The 9454-nt window shown below is 42.8% G+C and overlaps 1 pseudogene; it reads left to right on the forward strand.

The window, feature by feature from the left end:
• The first annotated feature begins 1927 nt into the window (after positions 1 to 1927).
• The window catches only part of LOC136164088 (small EDRK-rich factor 1 pseudogene), a 17311-nt pseudogene continuing 9784 nt past the window's right edge, over positions 1928 to 9454 (forward strand).

Raw genomic sequence — 9454 nt, forward strand, 5'->3', positions numbered from 1 at the left:
GAAAATAAAATCTGTCACTGTTTCCATTGTTTCCCTATTTGCCATGAAGTGATGGAACTGAATGCCATGACCTTCATTTTTTGAATGTTGAGTTTTAAGCCACCTTTTGCATTCACCTCTTCTCCTCTTCAGCTCAGACAGCAAAGAATCTGCCTGCAATGCAGGAGAGACAGGTTTGATCCATGGGTCAGGAAGATCTGCTGGAGAAGGGAATGGCAATCCACTCCGGAATTCTTGCCTGGAGAATTCCATGGACAGAGGAGCCTGGTGGGCTACAATCCATGGGGACTCAAAAGAGTTGGACATGCCTGAATGATTAACACTCATTCTTCATCAAGAGGCTCTTCAGTCCCTCTTCACTTTCTGCCATTAAGAGTTATCATCTGCATATCTGAGGTTGTTGACATTTCTCCTGGAAATCTTGATTCCAGATTGTGAGTCATTCAGCTCGCCATTAATAAGGTTCTCTTATTTGCTTGATACTGATTTTTAGGAAATAGTTTCTTTTCTTTCCCATATAGATGTGAAACAAGAATTAAAGGAGGTGGGACTTCGCTAGTTGTCCATTGGCTGAGCCTCCAAGCTCCCAATGCAAGGGGCCTAGGTTTGATCCTGGTTAGGTTAGGGAACTAGACTCCTCATGCGACAAAGAAGAGTGAAGATCTTGAGAGCCACGACTATGACCAGGCAGAGACAGATTAATTAATTAAATAACTATTTTTTAAAAAAATTCAAAGAGGTATATCTTGATACCAAAAATTCTAAGCTTTAACTACTAATTAAATTTAAAGATACTTCTAGAGGCCAGTTTAAGTAGAATTAAGTGATAAAAAGAATAGTATAAATATTTGAGGTGGGCTCTCCATCTGGAGATTACTGCTGCTGCTGCTGCTACTAAGTCACTTCAGTCGTGTCTGACTCTTTGCTACCCCATAGATGGCAGCCCACCAGGCTCCTCCATCCCTGGGATTCTCCAGGCAAGAATACTAGAGTGGATTGTCATTGCCTTCTCCATTTAGGGATTAACTAGTGTTTAAATGATTAGACATCTTGTTTTATTTTTTTCCCCTGTTTCTTTACTCCCCTGGAGAGTTTTTAAAGCACTGACATTTATTTCTTCTGTCTGGATGTGTGCCTGGCTAAATGCAGATCATACATTCCCCTGGGTTTTCACAAACTGACTCTTCCTGCAAAGATGGTGTGGTGCAATGCTCTAGAGTCCAAGTTTTGGAGTCAGGCACCTGGGTTTGAATTATAGTTCTTCTATTTACTAGCTCTTTGCAACACCATGGACTGTAGTCTGCCATGCTCCTCTGTCCATGTAATTTTCCAGGCAAGATTACTGGCGTGGGTTGTCATTTCCTTCTCCAGGGGATCCTCCTGACCCAGGGGTTGAACTCTTATCTCTTGTGTCTCTTGCATTAGCAGGCAGAGTCTTTATCAGTGCACCATCTGGGAAGCCCTGCAATCTCAGGCAAAAACCTCTGAAGCTCAGTTTCTTCATCTATAAAATGGACCATATTAGCACCACTGACACTATGATATTAGCTTTATAGAATGAACATGGATTAAAGGAGATAATACATGCACACCCCTCAACCTAATCTCACAGAATGGGCTTTTAGTTTTTAGCTATGATTTCATGATCAGTTTTATTTTCATTAAGGTCTCAAAACTTGGTAGCTATTATGATATTACCTATGGTTTCTAACTGCCAGGGCTATTTATGGCTTTGTTGTTTAACTTTTTAAGTTTGGTAGTGATTAACATGGGATCATAAAAGAGTAGGATATGAGAGCACAGGCGTATCCCGGCGGGGGCCAGCGGGGGCTCGGTCTTCCAGATCAACGCGTGGGGACCGCGGCTGAGCGTGCTGGGCGGTCGTTGCTTTTCCGAGTCGCTCTCTTTCAGGCTCGGTCCGGTTGTCATCATGGCCCGTGGAAATCAACGAGAACTTGCCCACCAGAAAAACATGAAGAAATCCCAGGAAATTAGTAAGGGAAGAAGAAAAGAGGATAGCCTGACTACTTCTCAGAGGAAGCAGCGGGACTCTGAGATCATGCAACAAAAGCAGAAGGCAGCCAATGAGAAGAAGTCTCCTCAAACAAGAGAAAAAATAATGACTATCTGGAAAACCTGGGTGCTACTGCCAACTAGGTGTAAAAGAGTAGGGCATGACTTGGCAACTAACCATCAAACATGATCTTTAACCTAGTACCTGGGCACTTTTCTCATCATCTCTGTAATTCTGACAGTGCCTGGCACCCTTCCTAGCACATAGTCGGCACTCAATAAATGACTGTTGAATCATATTCAGCTGAACTGAACATCCATTCAGATGTTAGCACAGGAGATGTGTCACGGAATAGCTGTCATTCCCAAACAGACAGCCAACCCTGACACAGACATGCTTGCATAGTTTGTAAGCCATGATTTCAACTTCTTGCATCGCAGGCACCTCAGTTAATATTCCACATCCCTCACATGACCCTTAGAAGGAACAGACCGACTAAGAGACCTATCCAGTTCAGCAGCAAAGAGAATGAGTCTTGGTCCAGGCAGATCCAGGCTTATACCCTGGCTCCAGCATCGTCTAGCGGGTCAGTTACTTCATCTCTCCTAGAACCTCAGTTCTAACCACAGCTTCTTCATCTGTGAAAAGGGGATAACCACAGCACTTGTCTCATCAGGTTATGGCGAGAATAGTGACTTCCATGTACTGTTCTCTTTTCCTGGAACAATCTTCCTCTGAGTTTCACTCCTGCCTTTTCAGCTCACCTGTCACTTTTTCCAGAAAGCCTTCCCAGCTGCCCGTGGTAGGACAGGTTCACTGTTACACTCTCCCTACAATGCCTGCCAATTACCCTTTGTAATTACCTCAACTACTCACCTCCTTTCCGGATGGTGAACCCCCAGAGGATAGGGATGTGTCTGTCTCATTCATTCCTGCGTCTCCAGTGCCCAACATTCCCCTGGTACATACGATTTTGGGTGGACTATAGCTGTTAACTAAATGAAATAATGAGAATGATAATGCACATAAACACAGAGCCTACCATTTAGCAAGCTCTTGATAAAGGGCCTATATTATTATCAACAACACAGTGTTGGTACTGAGATTATTCACCTTGAGAAAATTAATACAGCGAGATAAGCAGCAAGTTAGAGGCAGGTGTTGTGAATCTAGTTCTATATCTTGTTTGTTTTACATGTCCTTGTCCAAATCTTTATTTTCCTCATTTTTTTCACTTTGAAAGTGAACATGAGAAATTCACCCTGGTGTCCAGCTTAGCTTGATCCCTGTAAAGTCTGTCCTTTGCAAGACCACACTGACAGGCTGTCCTGTGTCTGCCCAGAGTTTCTAGATGGGGCTCCTCATACTGCTCTGCTTTCTCATCTGCTCAGTCTTGACCTTTGACCCTAATCCATTCCAACCCTGTCTAGCCCCATCAGTTTGTTACACCAGTTGGCTACCGGCCAGCTTCCAGCCTTGAACTACATTCAACCCCACGATGAAGTCCAAAATCCATAAGGTGTCAACTGGAGTCTCATCTTCCCACCTTCCCCTCCTCTGCTCCAGCCAGCCTTCGCCGAAGTGTCCTGGGGGCACTGGTGTCCCTGAATCAGGGTCTTTAGACCTGCCAGTTCCTTAGGTGGGAACATCATCTCCACCCTCTTTATCAGGTTAACCCCTACTCGACTTTCATGTCTCAGCTTGAACATCACTTCTTCAGGGTTTCCATGGACAAAGGAGCCTGGCAGGCTACAGTCCATGGGGTCTCGGAGTCAGACACAACTGGGCAACTAACACTTACTTCAGGGATTACTTGGCTCCTTTGCAACAAATTAGGTTTCTCTGCTATATGCTATATGGAGATGGTGAAGGACAGGGAAGACTGGAAGACAGGAAGTCCATGGGGTCGCAAAGAGTCGAACATGACCGAACGACCAAACAACAACTGCTATATGCCATCTTCCTTCTAGATCTGGTGTGACACCTAGTCAGAGCGTCACATTAAAAAACAGAAGAATCTGGACTTATATGTGAAATTTCTGTTTCTAATGCTGGCAAGTAACTTAAAAATTGTAAAACACTGAGGGCCAGCCCCAAATATATATAGGATAGTGACGGCCTGTGATCTGCCTGTTTGCAACAAGAGTTGTTCAACCTTTGGCTGTACTTGGTAACTCTTCCTGTGTTAATTATCACTCTGTTTATTAAGTGTTCACTGCATGCCAGGCACTGTGGTTGGTGCTTTGCATAGATGATGTCATGTAACTTCCGAAACCACTTGTGAGATCAATAAGAGTTCAAAGAGGTTAAGATACGTTTGCTCAAGATCATAAGCGGCGGAGCCAAGTGTCAGAAGTCTTTTCACTGCACAGCTGTGTGTCAAAGACAATCTGTCAGTTTAGAACGGGAGAGGCTTCTGAAGGCTGGCCCGCATGTGTTCTTGGCTGCTTCAGTCATGTCTGACTCTTTGTGACCCCTGGACTGTAGCCCGCCAGGCTCCTCTGTCAATGGGGTTCTCCAGGCAAGAATACTGGAGTGGACTTGCCATGCCCTCCTCCAGAGGATCTTCCTGACCAAGGGATCGAACCCCTGTTTCTGGGGTCTTGTGCATTGGCAGGCATGTTCTTTACCACTAATACCATGTGGGAAGCCTGAAGATCTGCCTAACAACTACTAATATTGGTTGCGTGCTATGTGCCAGCCATTGTACTTTGTTGTTGTTGTTCAGTTGCCCAGTCGTGTCCAACTCTTTGCATCCCCATGGACTGCAGCACGCCAGGCTTCCCTGTCCTTCACCATTTCCCAGAGCTTACTCAGACTCATGTCCATTGAATCACTGATACCATCCAACAATCTCATTCTCTGTCATCCCCTTCTCCTCCCGCCTTCAATCTTTCCCAGCATCAGGGTCTTTTCTCATGAGCTGGCTCTTTGCATCAGGTGGCCAAAGTATTGGAGCTTCAGTTTCAGCATCAGTCCTTCCAATGAATATTCAGGGTTGATTTCCTTTAGACTGACAGGTTTGATCTCCTTGCTGTCCAAAGGACTCTCAAGAGTCTTTTCCAATACCATAGCTCAAAAGCATCAATTCTTCAGTGCTCAGCCTTCTTTATGGTTCAACTCTCACATCCATACATGACTACTGGAAAAATGATAGTTTTGACTAGATGGACCTTTGTCGGCAAAGAGATGTCTCTGCTTTTTAATACTCTGTTTAGGTTGGTCATAACTTTTCTTCCAGGGAGAGAGCATCTTATAATTTCATGGCTGCAGTCACCATCTACAGTGATTTTGGAGCCCCAGAAAAGAAAGTCTCTCACTGTTTCCATTGTTTCCCAATCTATTTGCCATAAAGTGATGGGAATGGATGCCATGATATTCATTTTTTGACTGTTGAGTTTTAAGCCAGCTTTTTCACTCTCCTCTTTCACTTTCATCAGGAGGCTCCTTAGTTCCACTTCACTTTCTGCCATAAGGGTGGTGTCATTTGCATATCTGAGGTTATTGATACTTCTCCTGGCAATCTTGATTCCAGCCTGTGCTTCATCCAACCTGGCATTTCACATGAGGTACTCCGCATCTAAGTTAAATAAGCAAGGTGACAATATACAGCCTTGACGTACTCCTTTCCCAATTTTGAACCAACCTGTTGTTCCACGTCCAGTTCTAACTGCTGCTTCCTGACCTGCATACAGGTTTCTCAGGAGGCAGATCAGGTGGTCTGGTATTCCCATCTCTTTAAGAATTTTCCACAGTTTGTTGTGATCCACACAGTCAAAGACGTTAGTGTAGTCAATAAAGCAGAAGTAGATATTTTTCTGGAATTCTCTTGCTTTTTCAATGAGCCAACAGATGTTAGTAATTTGATCTCTGGTTCCTCTGCTTTTTCTAAATCTAGCTTGAACATCTGGAAGTTCTCAGTTCACATAATGTTGAAGCCCAGCTTGGAGAATTTTGAGCATTACTTAGTTAGTACGTGAAATGAGTGCAACTGTGTGACAGTTTGAACATTCTTTGGGATTGGAATGAAAACTGACATTTTCCAGTCCTGTGGCCACTGCTGAGTTTTTCAAATTTGCTGGCATATTGAGTGCAGCACTTTAACAGCATCATCGCTTAGGATTTGAAATAGCTCAGCTGGAATTCCATCACCTCCCCTAGCTTTGCTTACAGTTATGCTTGCTAAAGCCCATTTGACTTTGCAATCCAAGAAGTCAGATGTCTGGCTCTAGGTGACAATAACAATAACACCATCATTGTTATCTGGGTCATGAAGATCTTTTTTGTATAGTTCTTCTGTGTATTCTTGCCACCTCTTCTTAAGAGCTTCTGCTTCTGTTAGGTCCATACCATTTCTGTCCTTTATTGTGTCTATCTTTGCATGAACTGTTCCCTTGGTATCTCTGATTTTCTTGAAGAGATCTCTAGTCTTTCCCATTCTGTTGTTTTCCTCTATTTCTTTGCATTGATCACTGAGGAAGGCTTTCTCATCTCTCCTTGCTATTCTTTGGAACTCTGCACTCAGATGGGTATATCTTTCCTTTTTTCCTTTGCCTTTAGCTTCTCTTCTTTTCTCAGCTATTTTTAAGGCCTCCTCAGACAACCCTTTTGCCTTTCTTTTTCTTGGGGATGGTTTTGATCACCACCTCCTGAACAATGTCACAAACCTCCAAAGTTCTTCAGGCACTCTGTCTATCAGATCTAATCCCTTGAATCTATTTCTCACTTCCACTGTATAATCATAAGGGATCTGATTTAGGTCATACCTGAATGGTCTAGTTGTTTTCCCTACTTTCTTCAATATAAGTCTGATATGGCAATAAGGAGTTTATGATCTGAGCCACAGTCAGCTCCTGGTCTTGTTTTTGCTGACTGTATAGAGCTTCTCCATCTTTGGCTGCAAAGAATATAATCAATCTGATTTTGGTATTGACCATCTGAGGATGTCCATGTGTAGAGTCATCTCTTGTGTTGTCAGAAGAGGGTGTTTTCTATGACCAGTGCATTCTCTTGGCAAAACTCTTGTTAGTTTTTGCCCTGCTTCATTTTGTACTCCAAGGTCAAACTTGCCTGTTACTCCAAGTAGCTCTTGACTTCCTACTTTTGCATTCCAGTCCCCTGTGATGAAAAGGACATCTTTATTTTTGGTGTCAGTTCCTAAAGATCTTGTAGGTCTTCACAGAATCTTTCAACTTCAGCTTCTTCAACATTAGTGATTGGGGCATAGACTTCAGTTACTGAGATATTGAATGGTTTGCCTTGGAAACGAACCGAGATCATTCTGTCATCTTTGAGATTGCACCCAAGTACTACATTTCAGATGCTTTTGTTGACTATGAGGGCTACTCCATTTCTTCTAATGGATTCTTGCCCATAGTAGTAGATATAATGGACAGTAGGGAGATCAAATCAGTCAGTCCTAAAGGAAATCAACCCTGAATATTCATTGGAAGGACTGATGCTGAAGCTGAAGCTCCTATAAATTTGGCCACCTGATGTGAAGAGCAGACTCATTGGAAAAGACCCTGATACTTTGAAAGATTGAGGGAAGCAGGAGAATGGGACAACAGAGGATGAGACAACTGGATGGCATCACCAACTCAATGGACATGAGTTTGAGAAAACTCTGGGAGACAGTGAAAAAGACAAGGAAGCCTGGCATGCCAGTGGGTCGCAAAAAGTCGGACAAGATTTAGTGACTGAACAACAATAATTACCAGCTTATATTTGTGGCAGAATAGTGGTCTGACCAGCAAAGAGTAAAATTTATTATAAGTCCCATTTCTCTAATCCAGAGCCTCACCGAGGTCTTAATTGAACTGGGATCCTATGAGTTATTTCCATGAACCTGCTGTTGAGAGATGTGGCCGGCAGGGGGCAGCAACATCCACAGCCTCAATTCTGCAAAGTCCAAAGCAAGGGTGAGGAAGTTTTACAGTCTTCGTGTTTTTGCATATTGTTCTCTGACTGGCCCAGTAAATTCTTTGCCAATTAATTGGACTTGGTTCTCAGCCCATAAAGGACTACCAGGCTTTGGGAGCCTTTCACAGTTTGTGAAAGAAAAGATCTCAGGATCTGAAACTAAGGTGAAGTGGGGAGTTTAAACTGTGTTAGGGAACTGGTTTTCAGTGGTCCCCAAAACTTTCTGAGATCTTCAGTTCGGTTCAGTTCAGTTCAGTCGCTCAGTCGTATCCAACTCTTTGCGACAATACAGACTGCAGCAGGCCAGGCTCCCCTGTCCATCACCAACTCCCGGAGCTTACTTAAACTCACATCCATTGAGTCGGTGATGCCATCCAACCATCTCATCCTCTGTCATCCCCTTCTGAGATCTTCGCTTTTTCTTTTACAAAAATCTTATTTTGTTGTTATTTTTAAGGCATAGTAATGTGTACATTTAAGGAAAAATTGAATAGCACAAAAGAGTACACATTATAGATAGAATCAGTTTCTCGATCACATTCAAATCACACTATTTTCCCACCTCAGAGAATCCTTTCTGGAAAACCCAAATCATAGGAACAGAAAACAAATCAGTAGATGCCACAGGCTCGGTGAGAAGAAGGTGTTGACCACAAAAGACAGCACAAAGGAAAATTTTGGGGTGATGGACAGTTTTTAATTAGATTATTATGGTAGTGGAAACACAGGAATATGTGTTTGACACATACAGCTGAACACCAAAGTGCATGAAATTTATTGTATGTTTTTAAAGAACAAAATAAGACAAAACCTCATACTTCACCTCCTCACCAAAATCATTGATTTCAAGTTGGCATAACAGCACTTATTGATACAAATAGTTTTTCCTTACCAGAAATGTTTTTTTAAATATTTTGCACACTCATCTGCTCCCATCTTGCTTTTCTAAAAAATAATTAAATTTATTTATTTTTATTTGATTGCACTTGGTCTTAGTTGCAGCATGTGTGATCTAGTTCCCCAACCAGGAATTGAACCCGGACCCTCTGCATTGAAAGCACAGTCTTCCACTGAACCACCCGAGGAGTCCATGTTTTTTTGTTTTTGTTTTAATTAACAGCTTTTTTGTAAATAGCTATACCGTCGGTCTTTGTTGGTTATCTATTTATGTATGTATGTATATATGGATCTCCTTGGACAGCAAGGAAATCAAATCAGTCAATCCTAAAGGAAATCAACCTTGAACACTAATCGGAAGGACTGATGCTGAGCCTGAAACTCCAATTCTTTGGCCACCCGATGCAAAGAGCCGATTTCATGATGCTGGGAAAGACTGAAGGCAGGAGAAGAGAGCAACAGGATGAAATGGTTGGATGGCACCACCGATTTAATGGACATGAACTTGGGCAAACTCTGAGAGATGGTGAGGGATAGGGAAACCTGGCATGCTGCAGTCCATGGGATCACAAAGAGTCGGACACGACTTGGCAACTGAACAACAACAGGTATATGTGTATG

This window comes from Muntiacus reevesi, chromosome 3 (assembly GCF_963930625.1).
Source record: "Muntiacus reevesi chromosome 3, mMunRee1.1, whole genome shotgun sequence".
In the NCBI taxonomy this organism is placed as follows: domain Eukaryota; kingdom Metazoa; phylum Chordata; class Mammalia; order Artiodactyla; family Cervidae; genus Muntiacus; species Muntiacus reevesi.